Raw genomic sequence first — 21,108 nt, 5'->3', positions numbered from 1 at the left:
AGTTCCGCTCGTCGCGCGCCCGCCCATGAAGGTCTGGCGTTAGAGGGGGCGGTACCTCCCCCGCCTCCCGCTCACGTCTGTGACGTCACCACGCCGAGGCGGAGGCCCGCCTGCTCTCTGTAAACCGCGGCGCCCAACATGGCGGCGCCCACGTTACCGCTCGGCCGGGTGTCCTCTGGTGCGGGCAAGGACAAAACCTTTTCGTGTCGAGTTATGCTACCTTAGCCATCTAGAGATGCGTCTTAACCCTTATGACCCCTTCAGCGCGACCTGAGGGCTGGCCGTCCCCTGCGAACCTGCTGCCCTTTAATGACCCTCATCGGGCCGTGCTCCGGAAGCGCTTGCTCCTCTCCGTCTGTGTCCCGGAAACGGTTCGTTTCTCTTCCCCGCCCTCGCGCCCTCCCGAAAGCCCCCGCTGTTCCGCGAGACTAAGGAGGGGGGCTGGGTTGGGGCAGCTCGCACCGCGGCTTTTCAAGGCCCACCTTTGTTTTTTTGTTTTTCCTAAGCACTTCCTGGAAAGGCTGGACCACGACGTGGGGGCAGCTTTTCACATCCCCACGTGGCTGTAGGCTGTGTGACCTTGGACAGGATGGGCGATGTCTCTGAGCCCTTCTGGGTGTCTCATCTGCAGAAGGGGGAGGCTCAAATAGGAGTTAAAAGCTCAATTTTATTTTATTTTTTATTTTTTGTTTATTGGTTATTCAAAAGATTTTAAAGCTCCTGCTGCCTGGAGGTCCTTCAGTAAATAGGTCCAGTGTCACTCTGGGCCGTGGGTCAGACTCAAGAAACGGCCCGACCCAGATTGGAAGGGCTCTGGCAATTCTTTTTTCAAACAGTGTCCTCCTCCTAATAATCCAGGCTGCAGGAGTCTCAGGAATGGCCGTCGCAGGTTCTGTGGTCCCCCTGGTTTGGCGACAGAGGTTTTCTGTGACCACAGATGGAGAAGCGAGTCTGGCAGCTGCCAGGGGGCCTCTTCCTTCAGCAAAGAGGAAGGGAGGAAGCTGACAGCTTATCAAATAGCCTCTGCCTTGGTGTATTTTTTACCCTTTCTCCTCCCCCTTGGGGGGAGCCACCTCGGTTCCAGGACATTTCTGATTGAGGAATTAGATTATTTGGGGTTTAATTCGTGTAAGTTTGCTAAGACAGCTGAGCCTGAAAACACTACCAGGCTCAAAACTCATTTATGGGCTGGGCTGGGTGGCACAGGTCCGTAATACCAGAGGAGGCTTGGGCCGCTGAGGCTGCAAGACCTCCGGTTCAGAGCCAGCCTCAGCAAAAAGCAGGCCCTAAGCAACTTAGGGGGACCCTGTCTCTAAATAAAATACAAAATAGGGCTGGGGACGGGGCTCAGGGGTTGAGTGCCCGAGTTCAATCCCGGGTACCAAAAGAAAAAAGGAAGTTAACAGCGTCCCTGGGTATTTATTTAGGTTAACGATGCAAGAGCCTGAGTGTTGGCATGCCTCCCCAGATGAATGTGTTTAAATCTCCACACACAGTGTGATGGGGTTAGGAGGTGGGCCTTGGGGAGGTAGGGAGTCCAAGGATGGGCCCTCATGAACTGGATTAGTGCTCTTACAAGAGGGACACCCCAAAGCCCTGTTTCTACCACTGGAAGGTACACCTGCAGCAGAAGTCCACAACCTGCAAAAGGCCTCGTTCAGGACTAGCCTTCTGAACTACGGGAATTCACGTCTGTCCTGGTTAAACCACAGAGTCTGTGGTCCTCTCTCTCAGCCACCGGAGTGGACTAAGACAGTGGTCTGGTTTAAACTGGTCTGGTGGCACGGAAAGACTGAGGATAGCCCCGATTTCTTTTTCTTCCTTTTTTTCTTTTGCAGAATCAGACCCTGGGATGGTGTTGGCAGAAGGCCTGTCCCTGATTGTTAAGATGCAGGTGAACACCTCTGCACTGCACAGCTCAGGTGGACACCCCAAGCTGGCCTGTCCCTGCTTGGTTCAGCAGATTGTTTAGCTGGGCATCCATCACCTCCAGGAGAGATAAGGGTACCGTGTTCCTCCAGAGTGTGACGCCACCGATTGTAAGTCTCACTGGAGCCACCTATGTGCTCTATGACTCTTAAAATGTTAAACATGTTTGTTTTGCTCTCTGTTCTATCCTCAATCATATTTCCATGTAGTTAGTTAAAAAGTTCAGCTCCCTCACGTAAGGAAGAATATCGTTCCCATTCGTCTTTGTCGTTTCTGTACCGCGCATGGTGCTTGGCGCCCAGTATGGAATCAATACGTGTTTCTTTTGAAGGTTGGATTTCCGTAAATCACCGCTGTGGTCTGAGAATATAGTAATTGCCCTTTAAAACCATTTCTTAAGTTAACTTATTTGCTTATTCTTGCTTTTCTGTTTTCCTTAGTAATTTTGTTTGGAACGGGTGCATTTAGTCATTTTTCCTAGAATTATTAAGCATCTGTTGTGTAGCAAGTCTGTGTTTGCACAGGGCACCCTGAGCTGACAGGAGTTCAGCCTTTATCATCAAGGGTGCAGAGTGTAGCTAGGCGCCGGCTCGTGTCACTAGAGCAGCACCATCTGGTGCTACTGCAAAGCCTCACATAGGCGCCCTGTGTGTGCACCCTGAGCTAAACGGTGGGAAACTCTTAGCTCTGGGAGGCATCTGTCACTGCTCCCAGCCCATAAATGAAGTGCTCGAGACTGATGGCTCCGGGGATCCCTCTCCCGGAACCTCGTCCTGTACAGCACAGTTCCACTTTCCACACTTCAGGTGCTCACTCAGTAACAGTCTGGAAATATTCAATGGAAAGTTCCAAGGTTCGATTCTTTGTAAGATCTAAATTGCTTGTTGTCCTGAGTAGCGTGATGATGATCTCATGTGTCCTGCTCCGTGCTGCTCAGTAGGTGAGTGACCCCTCTGTGCAGTGGATCCACACAGTATACATCACCTACCCTTCGGTTACTTAGTTGGTTATCGGTTCAGTTGTGGTCGTGTGGCACTGTTGGTATTCAAGTGACACCCATTTTGCTTGGTAATGGCCCTGGGAACGCCAGATCAGTGATGTAAAGGAGAGGCTGGGGGACAAAACAGGGAGTGACCGGTCAACCCTGACCCTGCGGGGCCATGCTGCAGGACTTATAGGAAGAGGCACGGCACGTATTGGGGTCAGTCCTGTCTGTGGTTTCAGGTATCCGCTGAGGTTCTTGGAACATGTGTGCTTCTGAACCTGTCAACACATGTGTAGCACCTGGATCTCGCCCCCTACCGCGGGCATTTCTGTTGTTGTATTAAATTTCCTCTTTATTTAACCAAAACAATTGAAATCAGCTGGTGCAGTGGCACACACCTGTAATCTCAGTAGGCTGTTAAAGACAGGGAGTTCCCATGAAAACAGATGGGACAACAGTAGGGTGGAGGTGGTGCATGAAGGGAGAGAGGAGGGCGGGACAGGGAGGAACCTGGGGACAAAACAGGCACAGTTATGCCATGTGCATGGGTGGGTGTCACATCCACTTCCATGTCTGTAATGTACCAATTAACAAGTACATCTGTGTGTGAATCCGCAGAAGGAAGACCCTGAGACTAGAGGAGAGAGAATGGGGGAGGCTGTGGAGGAAAGGGGAGTGCTTGAGAGTGAATCAGGGCAAGTTACGTTACGTGCATCTGCCAGTCATGTCCCAGTGAACCCCCCGTTACGTAAATTACGATGCACTTTAAAAAATTCCTTAATTATAGTGCTCGCAGTGGATGCTTTAAGTGCGTGTAAGACAGAGCGTTGTTTCAGTCAGCTTCATTGGCGCCGTGACCAGAAGACCTGACAGGAACGATTTTAGAGGAGGGAGTAGTTTATTTAGTGCTCATGGTCCCAGTGTCCTCTGTCCATAGAAGGCTAACTCGGTCGCTCTGGGCCCAGGGAGCGACGTGGAGGAGGAGAGCAGCTCAGGACAAGGCTACAGGAAGCAGAGAGAGCTGTTGTGTGGACAGAGGGTTCAGATCCCTGGTAGCCAGGTGGTGGGGGTGAAGTTCAAAAGGCGTAACAGGGCCCCAGATGTTTGTTAAAATCCCCGGGAGGGAGAATCGTATCCATCCCTGTGTACGGTGTTGCAGAAGAGCTGCGGTCTTGACGTGATGACCCTCGTCCACCCTTTGCCCACACAGGTAGTCCCTGCTAGCCTTCAAGTAGTGTTTTCACTGTGGACAAGATCGTTGGAACAATAAGACCAGTGTCAAGTGACATTGTGAGACGATAAAAAGAAGGGCTGCTCTAGTGCCCTGTGCTTTTATTAAATTTGCTAAAGTACGTTACTTTGGCGTGTAGGATCTCATCCTGACCTGAGCTCATAATCCAAAGACACATCCCGGGCTGGCTCCCGGGTAGAGCGCTTGCCTAGCACGCGTGAGTCTCTGGGTTTGAGTCTCAGCACTGCATATAAACAAATAAACAAAATAAAGGTGCATCAACAACTCAAAAAAAAAAAAAATCCTTCAGTGAGTCAACTACCTCATTTCACAGAGAGAAAGTAAGGATTTGGGTGGACAGTGGTTCCTTGATATCCCCAGCAGATTGGTTTCAGGACGTTGTCAGTTGCCAAAGACCAGCACCTGGCGGAGTGATTGCGGTTGACCTTGGTTATTTGCAGGTTCCATGTCCAAAGACTCAGCCAACCACAGACAGAAAATGAGTTGCATTTAACACGTACACACTTCTCTCTCTTGTCACAGTTTCCTGAACAACGCAGTAGAGCAGCTGTTTGCGTAGTATTTACATTTATTAATAGCATCAGTTCAGTGGTGGTTTGAAGTTGTAGGAGGTTTTGCACGTGGAATCCTTTGCCAGTTTACAGAAGGGACTTGCGCTTCCACTCATTTTGGTATCCTCGGGAGTCCTAGAGGTCCAAGTCCTTTGTCCTGGGTGCTAAGCGACTGTATCTTGTTTTTGCAAAATGACTGCTTTCCCAAATATCCATCCTGTTGATTGGAATCACACTATTAATACTTGCTGTGTTTTCTGCCTGTGTTCCACACGCCAGCCCTTTACGCGTTTTCTCAGGTAACTTTTAACAGTGCTGAGAGGCCCGCAGACCCACGGGTGGGCCTGCTAGGCTCAGCTCTCCCGGGCCCAGAGCCTGCACCCAGCCTGCTTTCCTGGTGGTCTCCCAGAGTGAAGAGTGAAGCAGGGCGCTCTTTCTGTGTCAGCACTGTGTCGTTGGCTACCAGGCATCTCACTCCGCCTCAGTTCTTTCTCTGCATTTATAATTGGTGTTCATTTGCATATTTATAACTTTACTGAAAAGTGGTAAGCACTCTTCATAAACTTGATGTGTGAATTTGTGTATATGTAGGTTTTAGAGAATTTGTCTAGGTCTTGGGAAAAAAAAAACAAAAGCAGGCCTGCCAGTTAATGAAAGCCAGCCTTCCCCACCGATGAACGATGGCACCACTCTTTCTGGTGACCCCTTCCTGGAAGCCGTGTCATAAAGCAGGTTATTGTGAAGTGGACGTGATTCCACTAGGCACAGTGTTATAAAACGTGATCTCGTTATTGACCAAGGTCCTAACTCGAAATAAATCACGTCTTCATGCCTTTCTGCTTACTCGTTAAATAACCTTCGTGGAGCGTCCGTTACAGGAGAGGGACCAGGCCAGCCCTAGAGGTACCTGGAGGCGGGGAACCTGGGAGCCCCAGTCTGTGTCTCGTTCTTCACCTACTAGGTGGTCGGTCACGTTTTTCTCTCCTTTAAGCCCTGCTTATTCCTCAGGGCCTAGGTCAGACGGTGCCTTGGGAAGGCCTTCAGCCATCTTGTCTGTCTCTGCCACACCCTGGCCTTTGGTGCTGTGCCGGTCATTTTGGGGGTGCGGGCCAGTTCTTGGTTCAGGGTCCATCTGCAGCAGGGACTATGTCCCGTACTTCTTGTGTGTGTGTCAGCATCTTAGTCAGCAGGAGCACATGAGTAATGTGTCTTACAGGCAGGAATCTGCAGACTGCAGGAGCAGGAACAGTATGCAGTTCCATCGAGTGAGACTTTAGGAGCTGGGCTCACTACAGACGGGCGGCTCAGGCTCAGCGAGTGCTCTGAGTTTCTGTCACGTCTGTTTTCTCCTTGCCGGTGTTCTGTAGGCAGGACATCCCCAAGAGGCGGCGAGTGGCCCTGCATCTTCTTAGCTGATCAGTGGAAAGTGCTTTTGTCCCCGTTTACCTCCCGAGCTTAGAAAAAGACTCTTGTTAGCTTTGGGTTGCTGTCACCGGACACCGGAGGTGGTCTGTTTAAGAGAGCGGTGTCCTGGCTCAGGCTTGGGGCTCTCAGTTGCCGCTTGGTGGGACCCCCTGCATTTGGGCCCTTGGCAGGCCACTACATCATGGCGGAGCGGGCCTGGTAGAGCAAGCTGCTCACCTCAGGTGGTGGGAAGCAGGGGGGAACGAGCAGGGGCTGCAGTTCCAACATCTCCTCGGGCCCACCCTGCAGGGCTGGGCGACTTCCACCCAGGCCTGCCTCTCCAAGGCTCCCCCCCTTGGTACACCCAGGGCTGTGTACCTGGTCGGCAGCACCTGGGCCTCTGGGGCCACTCAGGTAATGCACAGTGCTCTGCTGGTGTTATCACACGCCTGTCCTTAAGACCATTGGTGTGACAGCACATCGTGACACAGTGGTGATTGGAGCCCGTGGTGGGTGCACGTGGGCCGAGCAGACGGGGGTGCATTTGAACAGTGGCATTGCCAGGTCCAGCCCAGGAAGGGCGAGGCTGCCCAGCGAGAGGTCCAGCCTCCTGAATCCACATCTCCACCACGGACTTGACCAACTGAGTTCAGTGAAAGCCGACTCACAGCTGTCCTCCCCGGAAACCAGGCCGCTGTGCCCTGGCCCCCTTGATAGCAAAGTGCGTTCCACACACCCCGCAGGGCGCTCTGATCCAGACCCACAGGAACTCGGCAGCGGGGATGTGTGGTGCGTGGGATGTGAGTGCACCTTAGTCATGTTCAGACGCACAGCCCGTGGCCCCTGGCACACATGCTGCCCAGGACGGAATTGTCATTTGTGTTTTCTGGCTTGTGGGATTTTTGTGGGCCGTGTTGGGTGTGAGAAGAGGTGCGAGACGCCTTCACCCAGTCTGTGAGCGGAAGCCGACGCTCGTTCCTCTGTGTACGTCTCCCTGTAGGAAGCCGGGGAGCTTAGACTCTTCCTGGGGATCTCCTCTCACAAGTAGGGCCAAAGAAGTAGATCTTAAATCAACATGTTGGACAGCAGGGCCAAGAACAATGATTCTCTTCTACCAAAATGTGTGTCTTAGAGGAGGAGGGGATCCCAAAGTTCTCTCCATCATCTCTCTCCTGAGAGCATCCCATCTGAGGCATTTGAAAAGGGACATAGCATTTAATGGACGTCCACTCAGGTATCTCAGGATTTTTGTTTTAAGCTAGAAGTAAATGTATTGTTTGCAGAAACTTCAGAAGCACTTCCAAAAACATCTTCACCTTAATTTCCAGCCTCAACATGCCTACACTATGTGGACGCGTTGCCTGTTGGGAAACTAAGAAAAAAATATCTAAAAGGGGCCAGCCCTCTGAAATGGAAGTCCCAGTGGATTTCAGCGGGTCCCAGGCTGACATGTAAAAGACGGCGGTAACTCCCAGACCTGTCATCATGCCTTGAATTCTCAGAAAGCCCCTGGTCAGCTAGGGGGCTGTCCGAGTAGGATTGTGCTAGGGGACAGTAGTTTTTGAATTGTAGGGATCTGATTTTTTTTCTCCCTAGGGTTAAAATATTTCCCAGTCTTGATACAATTTAAAATAACGAAAACCCAGAATTTGCTGTCTGGGAATGAAAGAGGGCAAGGTCAAAGTCACGCAGGCTGCATTTACTACGTGAGGCACCTGTCTCCAGTATTCCTGCCTCATATCAGCTCTGCATTCCTGGATTCCCAGATGGGAGGCGGTCAGAGCCATCCAGGTGATTGGTTTAAGCACCAACCTTTTATCCCAGTGTTTTTTCCTCTCTCCTCACCTTGAGCATGTGTGACCACGTTCTTAGCACGCTTTAGAAGTGTGCCCTATTAAGAAGGTAACCTTAGAAAAAACTCACTTCCTACTTAGCAACTCTAGAACCCAAGTGTGCTGTAGTTCACCGTTCTTCAAAAAGCTCTTTGTCTTCTTGAAGTTTAGTGTTTCTGTGTTCACATCTATATACTCCAGAAATTAGATATTTGCTTGTCACCACAGTGACCACATTTTTGTAGTTTTATCATAGAAAAAAGTCCGATTCTGTAAGGGATGAAAATGCTCACAAGATAACTGTTGAAAGGGAACCACGCTTCGTCCCACCGTCCGGCGAACACAGGCAAACGTTCTTGTTGCTAGTGTTAGAAAAGAAGCTCAAACAGCATTTTTCTTAACGGTTGAGAGAACAGTACTTCTAACATGGTGGACAAGCGCCTGCGTTCAGTGGCCCGGTTTTGCCCAACAGCCACCCGAGGTGTGTTTTCATCGGCCGTTGACTCGCTCGCTGTCATCCTGGGCCGTCTCCATGGATTGCACGCTTCCCCTAGCCTTTGGCCCTGTCTCCTGTTTTTCCTTCTGGACTAGAATGGCCAGTCATCGTGCTGTCTTATGTGCCATATCCAACCTCTCTGTATGTGCTTTCATTTGCTTCATATTTTATGTTGTTGAAAGAAATAAATCGTCGCCTTTGTGTGTGTGTTGATTTAACATCGCGTGACGTTTACTGTGTGCCGCTTCTCACCAGCTGTTTTTGTCAAGCTTTTTCACTGCTGTGTCTAAAAGATCTGACCAGAACAATTTGAGGAGGAAAAGTTCATTTGGGGGCTCAGGGTCTCAGAGGTCTCAATCCACAGGCTCCGTTCCTGGGGACTCAAGGTGAGGCCATCATGGCGGACGAGTGTGGCAGAGGGAAGCAGCTCACACCATGATCAGGAAGCAGAGAGAGAGGTCTCCACTTGCCAGATACGAATACAGACCCCAAAGCCGCGTCCCCAGGGCCCACCTCCTGCAGCGACACCCACCCCTTCAGTTCCACGCGGTGGTTATTCCCACTGGGGATGACGTCCCTGAAGCTCAGGACTCCCACCACCATCTCTCCTCGGAACCTTCTTGCGTTGTCTCACACGTGAGCTCTTGGGGACACCCCACATGACACGTCCCTACAGATGCTGGTGCACTTAGTGTTCCTGAGAACCCCTGAGGGGAATCCTGCAGTGCTGCTGGATTTTAAGGGTGGCTCAGGGAGCCACAGAGAGACAGGAGTGTTCTCGAGGTCCGGGGGCCTTGCTTTCCTGCTGGGCAGGAGCTGGTGTGGAGGTCTGGAGGAGGAACGTGCCGGCAGGGAGCCTCAGCTCGGGGAGAGGTGCGGTCATCTCCTTACCTCCCCATCTGCCTCCCTCCACTTCTCAGAGACATTTGAATGGCTCTTTAACCTCTTTCTAAGTGAAGAACAATTAACATCCCAAGTGATTGGCACTTTGCCATTCCTGTTCACAGGGTGTGACGCTGGTTGTAAGACAAGGATCAGAGCATTGAGCAAGGACGTGGGGTCAGCCGAGGAGCAGTGGGCTGTGCAGGCCACACAGGGATGTGCACGGGGCTCTCACCAGACAGCGAGGGTGCCGTGCAGAGGGAGCCAGGTGGCTTTCAGTCACCTCTTGATCCAACCCCTTGATCCAACATGGAGAGGAAGAGGAACTCTCGAGTGTTTCCGCGTGTCCCTCCCTTCACCTCAAGTGTCTGAGTGGGAAAGGTGGACGGGGCTTCCTTGCTCCTGTTGTTTCCTGGGAGTACGGGTGACGCCCCTTACCACAGGTGTTTCAGGGACGCTTGAACCAGAGTGTTTCAGATTTCAGACTTTTTGAAAGTTGGGGGAAGGTCTGCACGTCCCTAGTGAGATATATAATAAGGAGACCTAGTGTGTGCCCTTGCCTGTGGCATCCTGTTCTTCTGGCCCGTTTTGAAGCTGGATTGACAGAGATGGCGAGCGCTGTGCGTTGGAATGAAAGGTAACGGTCATGCCCAGCCTTGATGGGCACAGCTGGGCGCCAGCCTCTTTCCACCATGTTACGTTCACCACCCGGCTTCACGGTGAACATCCAGGGTAGGTAAGAACCCAGCCTCAGAGCGCCCAGGTGGCTTCCCAGGTGGCCTGGGCGTGCAGGTGCAGAGCCAGGAAGGACATGCAGTGCAGTCAGAGCTCAGAGCTGCCCTCTGAACCGTGGCACTAGCAGGCAACAAACACAAGCTGGTCCCACCACGTGCTCTGTAACTGATGTCATAGTGGCCGTGCCTTCCCTCACGCTATCCAGTGATTGTTCTCAAAGAAGCCAGAAAACTTTTGCTTCTTGATTTTTTTCCCCCCAAGCAACTCAATTATGATGATACTAGCAATTAAGGGCTGTGTCTGGCCTCAGGATGTGCCTCGCCTGGAGGAGGGGGGAGCGGCTGTCTCCAGTCTGCCCCCTGCCGGCCGATGAGTCAGCCGTGGCAAGTCACTGACCAGGAGCTGATCCCCAGGCTTGGAAGAGGGTCTCGGGGCCAGGTGGGCCTAGTCCTTCCAGAAAGCTGCGGCCCCAGCGTTTTACCACCCACCAGATCGTCTCCACAGAAGGGTAACAGAGCAGTTTTGTGCACACTTCATGTGAGGGCTGCTTTGCCTTTGGTGGGTCATGATCAGAGGCTCAGTATGAGATGAGTAGGTGGGCAGGAGACAAACCAACCTGCACCAGGGCTGGCCGCCTTCTCCCTCTTGCCGCTCACACCCGTTATCTTGACTCTTGAAATCAGATACTTACTGGTTTCAAAGAGAGATGCGTTTGGTTCTGCTGTAATGAAAATCCGGTGGCCATGGAGGACAGCTACTTGTTTAGTGTTTTTAATTTTCACTTCTGTTTACCATGTTCACTGGATCACCAAATATCAGTTATTCTGTTCAGCGCATTTTGAAAATTTTTATTTAAGTGAAGAAAATCAGATTAGGAAAGAGAATAAAGGTCAAGAATGCTCATTAACTGGCATCAGTGTTGTACAGTAATTAGCCCTGAGTGCCTGTTAGTTAGCTCCCAAGTCAGAGTCCCTGCAGCGGGCATCTGCAGTCACGAACGTGGTGCCTCTGTGTGCAAAATGTCAGAATACACTCCACTGTCATGAATATCCAAAAAGAACCAACAAAAATAAAACGTAGATGAATCCTTATGAAAAAGAATTTATAAAAAGAACATGGGTGCTGCAGCTGTATTCGTACACGTGTACATGCACACACACACACACACTCTTACACTCTCAAGGGGGGGCATTTACCTTATGAAAACAAGTGTAAGTTCTTTCTGTTCCTGTTGGAGTTTACGTTTAGTTTTGTTTCAAGAAGTGAGATATTTTCCTCAGTTTTCAAAGACGTGGGTTCATCAGAGAAATCTTAAAGGACGCAGAACGTTGACTACCCCTGAAAACAACACCGATGAGGCGTCTCCACGCACACGGGGAAGCATATTTGTAATTCTCATTGTGGAAATCTCTTTCCCAGACTTTGCCCTGAAGCCTTCCATACGATGTAGCCAACAGAAGATACGATCTAACCAGAGAAACGCCAGTAATTGACGTGATTAGATGGCCAGCGATCTCATGCCATTAATTACATGCAGTGGATTTTGCTCCCAGGCATCTTATCTATAACCGAGATTTATGGGCATCATTTTAGGAGATGATTGTGAACGAAAAGGGGCCAGTGATCATATGAGATATTCTTGTTTGAGTATTTACGATGTTTTTCACCTCCCAAATGATTCCTTACGTCCTGCTAACCACCGGCAGTGTTGGAACTGGTGTCTCAATAAATAACAACATTCCAGGAGTTTTTGCGCTGGTGATATTGATTGTCAGAATGACACGGCTGCTATAAAGCGATGTATTTTCAAACACCCTGTCAGAACTTTCAGGCAGGTGGTTTTGGGGCCAAGAGCTTAACTTTCGGCTCCCTGATCCGAGGAGGTGGGTGTTGGAAGGTATTTTTCAGAGAACTGGTGGACAGCGCTCTGCACGCTGCTTTTTCTTACCTCTGGGTATCCACAGAGCTGAGTGTGTCCTAGAGAAGCACGTGGTCACAGTGATGAATGACCCTGGGGGCCGTAGTCCAGGGAGGGGGATAGATGATGGCCAGCCCCTCAGTCGGGGTGTGTGAGTCCCCTGTGGAAGGTGGACCAGGGCCACGAGAGACCCCACCCAGCCAGTCCCTGGGGTCAGGTCCCAGGTAGAAACCATGGGACTGGTGGGCTGAATTGTGGCCCAGGGAATTCCAGTGTGGACGGCGGGGAAGAGCTGACCAGGCACATTAATTGGGACTGTACCCCAGTCCCAGGAGAAGGGCAGGCTCCTTGGGAATTGGCTCGTGGGTTTGAAGGTGTTTTGTGGGGTATCTTACAGACAGGCGAGTGCGGCCACCTCACGTCCTTGGGATCTGTCTAGATGAGCGTAGGACGTGGTAGGCCAAGGACCTTCTCACATCCCAGGGATTTTGCCTAGAGGCTGGCATGCAGTAGGTGCTCAATGAGTACTTACTTATGGGTCACTGTCTAAGCTCTGACGGAAGGATGGGAGATTCTAGTTCTGCTCTGCATCCAGGTGGTCTGAGTGCCGAGACCAGCTCGTCCATGCCGCTTGCGGATTGAGGACCTGGCTCCCAGGAACCCTTCAGCCGCAAGAGGCCACGTGAGTCAGGGCAGGTTGGAATAGAGTTACTGACAGCCCCAGTGTGGCTTGAACCTTCAAGAGCAGGGCTTTGTCAAAAGCCGAACGAACACACGTAGATTTCAGAATTTGGATACAGTGATTTGAATCAGCTCACTATCCGTGTGTATATACATGTGTGTGTGTTTAGTTCATTTTAAAATACCCCATTAGCATTCATTTTGATACTTTTACACGTGTTCACACACTCGGACCACAAGTTTCATTGGCCTGGCTTGAGGTGGATGAGCGTTTGTTCTCCCTAGTTCATGCAGACTGCGGGTTTAAAACTCAGGCCCTCCTACCTGTGGCTATGTGCCTTAGGAGACTTACTAACCCTCTCTGTGCCTCAGTTTCGTGATCTATACATTGTGGGCCATGATTCCAGCCAAATTTCAGAAAGTCCATAAGGCTAAACAAGTTAACAGGCATGAGAAGCTTGAGATACTGTTTGTCTTTTATTTAAATATGTTTTTTGCTGGGGATCTAGCTCAGTTGGTAGAGTGCTTGCTTTGCATGCACAAGGCCCTGGGTTCAATCCCCAGCACCACAAAAAAAAAAACCCCAAAATTTAGTTTTTGATGGACCTTTATGTTATTCATTTATTTATATGTGGTGCTGAGGATCGAACTCAGTGCCTCACGCATGCCAGGCAAGTGCTCCACCACTGAGCCCCAGCCTCAGGTCTGTTTAATTATCATTATGATGGAAACTGTGACAAGATGACTGTTAAGACCCGAACAGTGGATCAGACTTGTAGTTCATGTTGACTACTTAGCATGAAGCTCTTTGATTATTTTCAGAATATTAAACATTGATGAATGTGAGTTACCACAGTGAGAACAAAGTGAAATGGCTAAGGTGGAAAGGCAGTGACTGAGACCCCTTTTCTTTCTGTACATAAAAGAGAGGTCCTCAAGAACGCCAGTTCCTTGGGACTGAATACGTCTTAGAATTCTAATGCATTTTTCGTGCAGTTTACAGATCTGGCATTATTAAAATATTCATAGCTCTGAGCCGATGTGGCATAACAGTCAGTTTGCACAGCCAAGCTGACGAGAGTGGAGCATGGTCCGTAATCACTGTCTGTTCCAAAGCTTATGTCATCGGCCCTCTGACGGAGAGACAGACAAGCCAGGCCTGTCTCATAGCTCAACAGGACTTTCCAGGTAAGTGAACTCGTGGGAAATGATGAGGTGACGCAGTCTGCCATGGATAGGCCACGGGAGATCCCAGTTCTGCTCCACGTCCAGGTGTCTGAGTGAAGACCAGCTTCCTCAGGGTTGACTTTCCTGGGGTCTCCCTAGTAGGTAGGGCACGACCCCCTGCCCTTGCCAGGGTTGCCTGGAGTGGGCCGGGGTTGCCTGGAGTGGGCTGGGGTTGCCTGGAGTGGGCCGGGGTTGCCTGGAGTGGGCCGGTGTTGCGTGCGGATGCTTTGCACCTGGAGGCTTTGCACGTGATCCCTGTGAAGGGGAGTGGAGAGGAGGGGGAGTGGGTAGGAAAAGCCTCCGATCTGTCGCCCCTTTCATCTAGCTGGACTCTGGTCCAGTGGCAGCCAGGCCAGGGATCGCCAGAGTTGACCATGGCTGTGTCTGGGGGGTGTCTGTGTTCACCAAGGGTCTTATTTTATCACTGTTCCTTTGGGTTATTTTATCTGAGAGGGCATAGGGGGAAGGTACAGACTAGTTCAGAGGGTTTCCTTACAGTTCAGCTTGGGTCTTAAAAGGGCTGTGTGTCCTGCACAGACAGTGTCTCAGTGCGTTTGGGCTGCTATTAGAAAACGCTGCTAACTGGTACCTTATAACAGCAGAAGTTTCTCATAGGACTGGAAGCTGGAGTACTGGGGGTTCAAGGTCCAGGAGGGGCCGACGCGGGGTCTGCTGAGGCTGCTTCCTGGCTCATAGGGAGCACCTTCTCCTGGGTCCTCACGTGGCGGAACGGCAGGGGGCTCTCTGGGCCTCTGTTATAAGGACACCCCATTTGTGAGATGCTGTCCTCATGACCCAATCAGCTCCAAGGCCACACCTCCTAACACATCACTCTGGGGCTGACACTTCACCATGTGTTTTGGGGGGACGTTTAGACTGTAGTAAGTGGGGGTTGTTATGCTGGTTTGGTGGTGAGTAGGAGAGTGGCGGGAGGGAGAAGAGATGGAGGGAGAGCGGCCGTAGTGCTGAGAGGTGGTGGTGTGCTGAATATTCACTGGGCTCGTCCCCGAGACCTGCCATGGAACGTGTCTGGAACACGGTGAAGCAGCTATTAACGTTATCCCAGTTTTAGAGGTGATGTTTTGGGAGTTGACGTGACTGTCTATGGAGTTAATAAACGCCAGCCGTGAAGGTCAAACCCAGTTAGTAGGAGGGCCCGCGCCTGCTGTTCCCTGTCACCATTTAGACTCAGGACAAGGGCCAGGGCCTACTTCTGTGTTTTGATTAACTGACTTCAAATGATGCTTCGAATCTTTGTAAGCAACGGTCTCCTCACATAGGAAGAGTTGACAGTAGCAGCCAACGGAGCTTAATTATTGGGTGGATGTGAGAATAAAAATAAAAACCAAGGGTGGTGTTGTTTATAAAATGCTGTAAGTTCTTCAGGGACGATGGCTGTTGGTCTCTAATATTTTGAGCTTGGGTTAGGCATGCTAGTCAGGTTTCTGGGTAATGAGCTTGGAAAGCAGAAAGGCCCTGTGGACTCACAGTTTTACAGGTTTCAGTTCATGGTCTCTCGGTCCCTTGCTTTGGGTCTGAGAAGGCGTGTCACGGCAGGGAGCAGACCTCTTCTCAGCTCAGGGTGGCCGGGAAGTGAGAGTAGGGTCTGGGGTCCCACAGACTCCTTCAGGGACACGTCCCCAGGGTGTGAGGTTCTCCCACTAGGCCTCTTGAAGGTCCCCCCTCCCCCACCAATAGCACCACGTCAAGGACCTTTAATGCAGGGACCTCTGGTGGGCCGGAAGATCCTCCATATTGCAGTAGTGGTGTGCAGCTACACAAAGAGCATCCTCTAGAATCACTCTCCCAAGCTGGTAGCTGGGAACGCATGGGTGGCCCCCACCCAGCTGTGTGTCTGCATCACTTGCGGGGAGCATCTAAAAACTGTTAATCCTAAGACCCCGCCACGTCAGGAATCTGGTTCCCTTGGTCTGGGGTAGCACCTCGAACATGTGTGTATGTGTGTGATATAGTCACGTGTGTGTGTGTGTGTGTGTGTGTGTGTGTGTGCAGGTAACGTGTGTACTTATGTGTGTGGGTGCCACATTCTCCCAGGATGACGTAGTGTGTTCTCAGGGGTGTTCTGAAGTGGTGTTCTCTGACAGCCAGGGGCCATCTGTTGGCTCTGGCGGTTCCAGTGGACATCCTTCTGTTGCTCAGGATCCCATTTAATGGGGGCACCCCCTTTTGTTTGGTGTCACGGTTTAGATGATAAGTGGCCGGGTCCCCTTGCTGACCGAGAGAGGCTCTTGTGAAAAGGCAGCGGCATAGTGTCTGACCCGGGCTTTCCGGGTCTCGGCCTGGACTCCTGAGACCGCCACTCGGCCATGCTGGATGTCTCCTAGAGAAGCTTAAGAGAACAGAACTGCTCTGTTTTTGTACAGTAATGAAACCCCTCCAAATAGAATCGTGCTGGGTTCCTATGTCACCCAACTGAGTGTGGCAACACAGAGGTCCCGCCCCTGCCTGGCCACTCAGGAGGAGGCCATCTGAACAGCGGTGCTGACGACCTCCTCCACCTTCTCGTGAAACCTGTCAGTTGTTGGACTCAGAAAGCAGGTCACAGCTCCATCGCCGTCTCAGTGCTGAACATGGTGCGTGCCATCACGGAGCTCGGTGGACGAGACGTTGTGACCTGCCTGCTGATGACACTCAGCAGGACTTCTAGCCAAGAATCCCGAAGAGCTGTGACCTTCAGCTTCCTGGCAGGTGCGGAGGCAGAGCTTGCCAGACTCTCCCAGCGATGTCAGGTTCTCCTTGGTCTCTTTGCTGTGCTGGGGGTGACACTCAGGGCTCTTGTGCTCTGCCCCTGAGCTGCATCCCCAGCCCCGCGGTGTCAGTTTTGATTTTGGGATCTGGGGTAGCCTGGCCCAGAATAGGCATGTGCCAGAAGAACGCAGGTGGTTTCAGCCAGGTGTGCTGATTTACGAGGCTTCACAAGACGTCTGTGGAGGTGAGCGTATTTCTAAGATGGTAGGAAGGATTTCTTTCCACCGTTGGTTATTGATATACTCTGGATCTTAAATGTCCCCCAGGCACGTGCCTGTCATCCCAGAGCCTCGGGAGACTGAGGCAGGAGGATCACAAGTTCAAAGCCAGCCTCAGCAATGGTGAGACACTAAGCAGCTCCGTGGGACCCTGTCTCTAAAGAAATACAACATAGGGCTTGGGTTGGGGCTCAGTGGTTGAGTCCCCCTGAGTTCAGTTCCCACCCCACACATATCATCCAAAGCTCATGTGTTCAGTCTTGGTCCCAGGGTGTCACTGTTGGGAAATGGTGGAACTTCAGGGGAGTGGCCTAGTGGGAGGTCTGTAGATCATTGGGGATGTGCCCTTGAGGGGGATTGTGGGACCCCAGTCTCTTCTTCTTCCCTTCTTCCCGTTCCCTGGCTACGCAGTGTTTATCTTTGTGTCTGGGAGGTGTCCCCCCATGATCTCCTGCCTCACTGCAGGCCTGAACACACTGAGGCAACCAGCCGTGGATTGGAACCCCTGAAACTGTGAGCCCACAGTGAATGTTTTCTGCTTGCAAATTGATCATCTCAGGTATCCGTTACAGTAACAAAGACGATGAACCTCAGGCAACGTGTTGTTCAGCATGAGCCAGAAACGAAGGTCTCAAGAAACAGAGACGTGCGTTCAGACCCACCAGAATAAACCCAGCACAGCAAAAGTTCATGCCACCCAGCACCAGTAAGTGGCCTTGCCTGCTGGTGGAACCCAGGGTCTGCGTCATCACTGGAAAGTCCAGTTCCGAGCCTTGCAGGAGCCTGGAGTGTTTGCCGGTCTGGCTCAGAGCTGTCTTGCGGAACCCCAGAGGTTGGTCTGGAGGGCGGAGGGTGTACTAGGAAGTCTCCGAGAGCTTTTGCAGACGGCACCGAGACTCTCTGGTTCTCAGAACTGCGGCACCCTAGGGATGATGGGCGACTCTTATGGCCGTGCAGTGGCTTCTCTATCACAGGGGAACCTGGTTATTTGCTAAAGGACTCCTGTGCTCCTATAGTTACTTGATTTAAAAAAGGGAGGCCCACTCATTTCCCTGGACACTGAGGAAATGGGACGCCTGAAACAGACCCGGCATGCCCTTCAGGTGTCCCCGATCCTTGCAGGTCCTGCTGCAGCCTGTCTTCTGTCTTCTCACGGCTCCGTTCCTCGGGTGTGATCCGGAGCACGTGGTGCTGGATGATTTGTTGGCACGTCTATCCTGTTACTAGGCTGAGAGCAGAAAGCAGGGCAGACTTAGATTTGCATTTTCTTCACTTAGCAAAGGAATGAACACACCCTGCGTATACTAGAGCCCCAGTTGAATTCATGAAGCCTCTCGACCCTCTGATCCACATCCCAAGGTGCTCATGTCTAGTCAGTGTCTGGGCCAACACCCGAACGGGTAAACGCTGTTCCCTGTGAGCAAGACGCTCAGTCCTTCCTGGCTGGAGAGGGTCAGCCCCTGCTGTCCCTGCTGGAAGGAGCCGGAAGGGCTCACCCTCCCCTCTGCTCCCGCCCATCAGTGCGCCTTAATGCCTGTGGAGGAGGCCGAGTGCACGTGCAGGCTCATCCCGTGGGATGCTGTGAACAGAAGCAGCCAGGGCTCCGTAGGAGCAGCCGGATGATGGGGTCAGCCCAGGGTGACCTACTGGGAGATTTTAAGAAGTCCTGGAAAATTGTGGCTCATGGTGTGAGTGAGTGAACGTCAGAGAACACCCCCCAAAAAATAAAAAATAAATAAAATAACATGAGCTACGAATGCAGGCATCACTGCCTCCGGGTGATTGATTGACAGCCTTTCCAGAAAGACTGTGGTCAGCTGTGCGGAAGCCTTCCCAGGTCTGTGAGACCGTCCACACGTTTTCCTTACCCAGAGTGCCCACTTCTGAGCCGTGGCCTCACCTGTGTGGTAGAGGGAGAGGGGCCAAGAAGGAAAACAGAACATAGTGTTGGTCGCGGGACAGGAGGATGCTTTTCTTGTACTACCCAGCAGCCACTGCTCTCCGAGTGTGTGTTGCAGAGAGTATAAACCACCTGGCTGAGTTCAGTTGTGCCTATCCATAAAATGCCAGATGGCCCCGAGACACTCGGTTGGCGTATTAATCAAGAGCAATGTCATGTACACAGCAGCGCAGGGCTCAGATTGATAAAGTTATGCAATTATCGTGGGAGTAGGGAAGTTTTATAACCACACCAGTCCCTGCGCCTTCACAATTTGTAATGTTTACGGACGGCTTTGGGGATTTTTCTCCAAGGATAAATCAATCCCTTTAATCTTGTTACCGTCTATACATCACGGAGGTGTTTTGCTCTGGCTTTTGCTGGTTTACAAGATGATTGGAACTCGTCCTTTTGGAAGCCAAACTAGCATATGATAGAGAAATCTGCCAGGAGCCTCCGCGAGTCCCCAGAGCCCATCAGACAGGCTGCCTCCAGCCCCCCCCCCCCAGCCCCCCAGCCCACCAACATTTTTTTTTTTTTAATTTTTATTTTTTAGACTAATGGGGACTGCGTTGCTCCCAACAACACAATTTTGGAGAGGTATTTGTTACGGCAACAGAGAGCTCACTTACAGGGGCCTGTTGATCCAGAAAGACCCAATTAGAGGAATGCAGATCTCAAAAACTGAAGCTAGTCCTGGGAAGGCCCGCGAAGGGGCCTGACGCATCTTCCTGCCCTGTGTCTGTCCTTTCTTGTTACCGCTCTGCTTGAGGAAGGACAGAGGATATTTAAAGCCCTCCATCATCCCTTTTGAAGACAGTCCTGAGAACGACCCATACTCTACAACTTACAGATGATACGTCATCTCTTCCCTCCAGCGTACCCTGTGTAGCCGTGACAGGATCAAGTCCAGATTTGAAAAGGACGAGGACATTGGCACGTTCCGTTAATTTGCGAAGGTGTGCCCGGTACAGCTTCCCGCGGCGGTGGTGATGGTGCCAGCCTGTGCCCTTTGTGCAGCGGGGAGGTCAGAGTCAGCATTGCTGTGCAGTCCCAAGGGAGTGCCACACCCAGAAATCCATAGGTAGCTCCAGACTCTGGGTATTCGGCAGAGAGGCGACGTCCTGAGAAACCTAGCTGTCAGTGACCAGGCACTTGTGTCTGCTGATCTCGGGACCATCGCCAGTGTTCTTTCCTGCGTCTGCGTGGGGCGGGGTTGCAGTCTGTCACAAATTGAAGATGTCCCAGGTGAAAATACTAAAAGCAGATCACCTGCGGAACCTCCCAGCGTAGCAGCGCAGCCCACCTGGAGTGCCTGGGTCTCCCTTAGTGACCGCGTGGCCGCCTGGGGCAGAGGAGGGTAACACCTGTCACTCTTTCCTCTGGGAAAAGATGCAGATCCAAAATCCCAGGCAGGGCCTCTGCTGAACATGTTTGGCTTCACACTGCCACAGAGTCCACACGCTGTAGCTGGAATCGTCTGGAATCGTGGCCCATCTGCTGTCCCTAGGCCGGCTCCATAGGTCGACTTGCTGTGCTTCCTGCAGGATTCCAGACAGCTCGACAGACACGTGTGCTGCAGTGTGTGGTGACGCTCTCAGGCTCTTGGTTTGTCTGTGCAAATTGACAGGAATTGACATCCCTGCCTCTTGAGATCAGAGCGTGTAAGGTGTCACTCGTACCCACCCTGCACACGTGGTGGCAGCTGCTGTGTGGGGTGGGCTCTGACTCTTGCCGCCCCTGTCTGGGCACAAAACCTGCCCCCTCACAAGTCTCATTAAGCCCCGTCCTAAGCAGAGCACAGCGCCGTAACTGCAATCACAGGCCCTGTCTCTCCCCCCTGCCCAGATGTTTATGTCACAGCTGCACAGAATCTCCACCAGCCAAAGATGGTAACTGCATTTTGATAAAACACGACTGATGAATTCGTTTTTTAATTTTTTATTTTTGGAAACAGGGATTGAACTCAGGGGTGTTTAACCAATGAGTCACATCCTCAGCCATTTTTTGAAATATTTTATTTAGAGACAGGGTCTCACTGGGTTGCTTAGTGCCTTGCTTTTGCTGAGGCTGGCTTTGAACTTGTGTCTCGCAGCCTTGCTTTGGGTGTGATAGCCACTGTCACAGCACCACAGGTCCCAGCATCAAGGAGCATCCTGCACTGTGTCCTCTGCAGTCTCTCAAGCTAGGGCATCCCTGAGCTCGTCACGACTGGGGCAGGTCACGGGCACTGGAGGACCAGCGTGTCCCCGGAGCTTCTGCTGAGCCAGGTTTCCTCGGCCTCCCAGTG

At 51.7% G+C, this 21,108-nt stretch overlaps 1 long non-coding RNA gene across 1 annotated transcript in view; it reads left to right on the top strand.

Annotated features, from left to right (window-relative positions):
- The first annotated feature begins 117 nt into the window (after window positions 1–117).
- The window catches only part of LOC143639764 (uncharacterized), a 31,292-nt gene continuing 10,301 nt past the window's right edge, over window positions 118–21,108 (top strand). The window contains exons 1-2 of the long non-coding RNA XR_013154791.1: window positions 118–371; window positions 1,839–2,039. This is a non-coding gene — a long non-coding RNA (uncharacterized LOC143639764). The remainder of the gene's footprint in view (window positions 372–1,838; window positions 2,040–21,108) is intronic.

This window comes from Callospermophilus lateralis, chromosome Y, assembly GCF_048772815.1.
Source record: "Callospermophilus lateralis isolate mCalLat2 chromosome Y, mCalLat2.hap1, whole genome shotgun sequence".
NCBI lineage: Eukaryota > Metazoa > Chordata > Mammalia > Rodentia > Sciuridae > Callospermophilus > Callospermophilus lateralis.
Note: the sequence above shows the minus strand (reverse complement) of the source record. Positions and strands in the feature narration are given on the sequence as shown.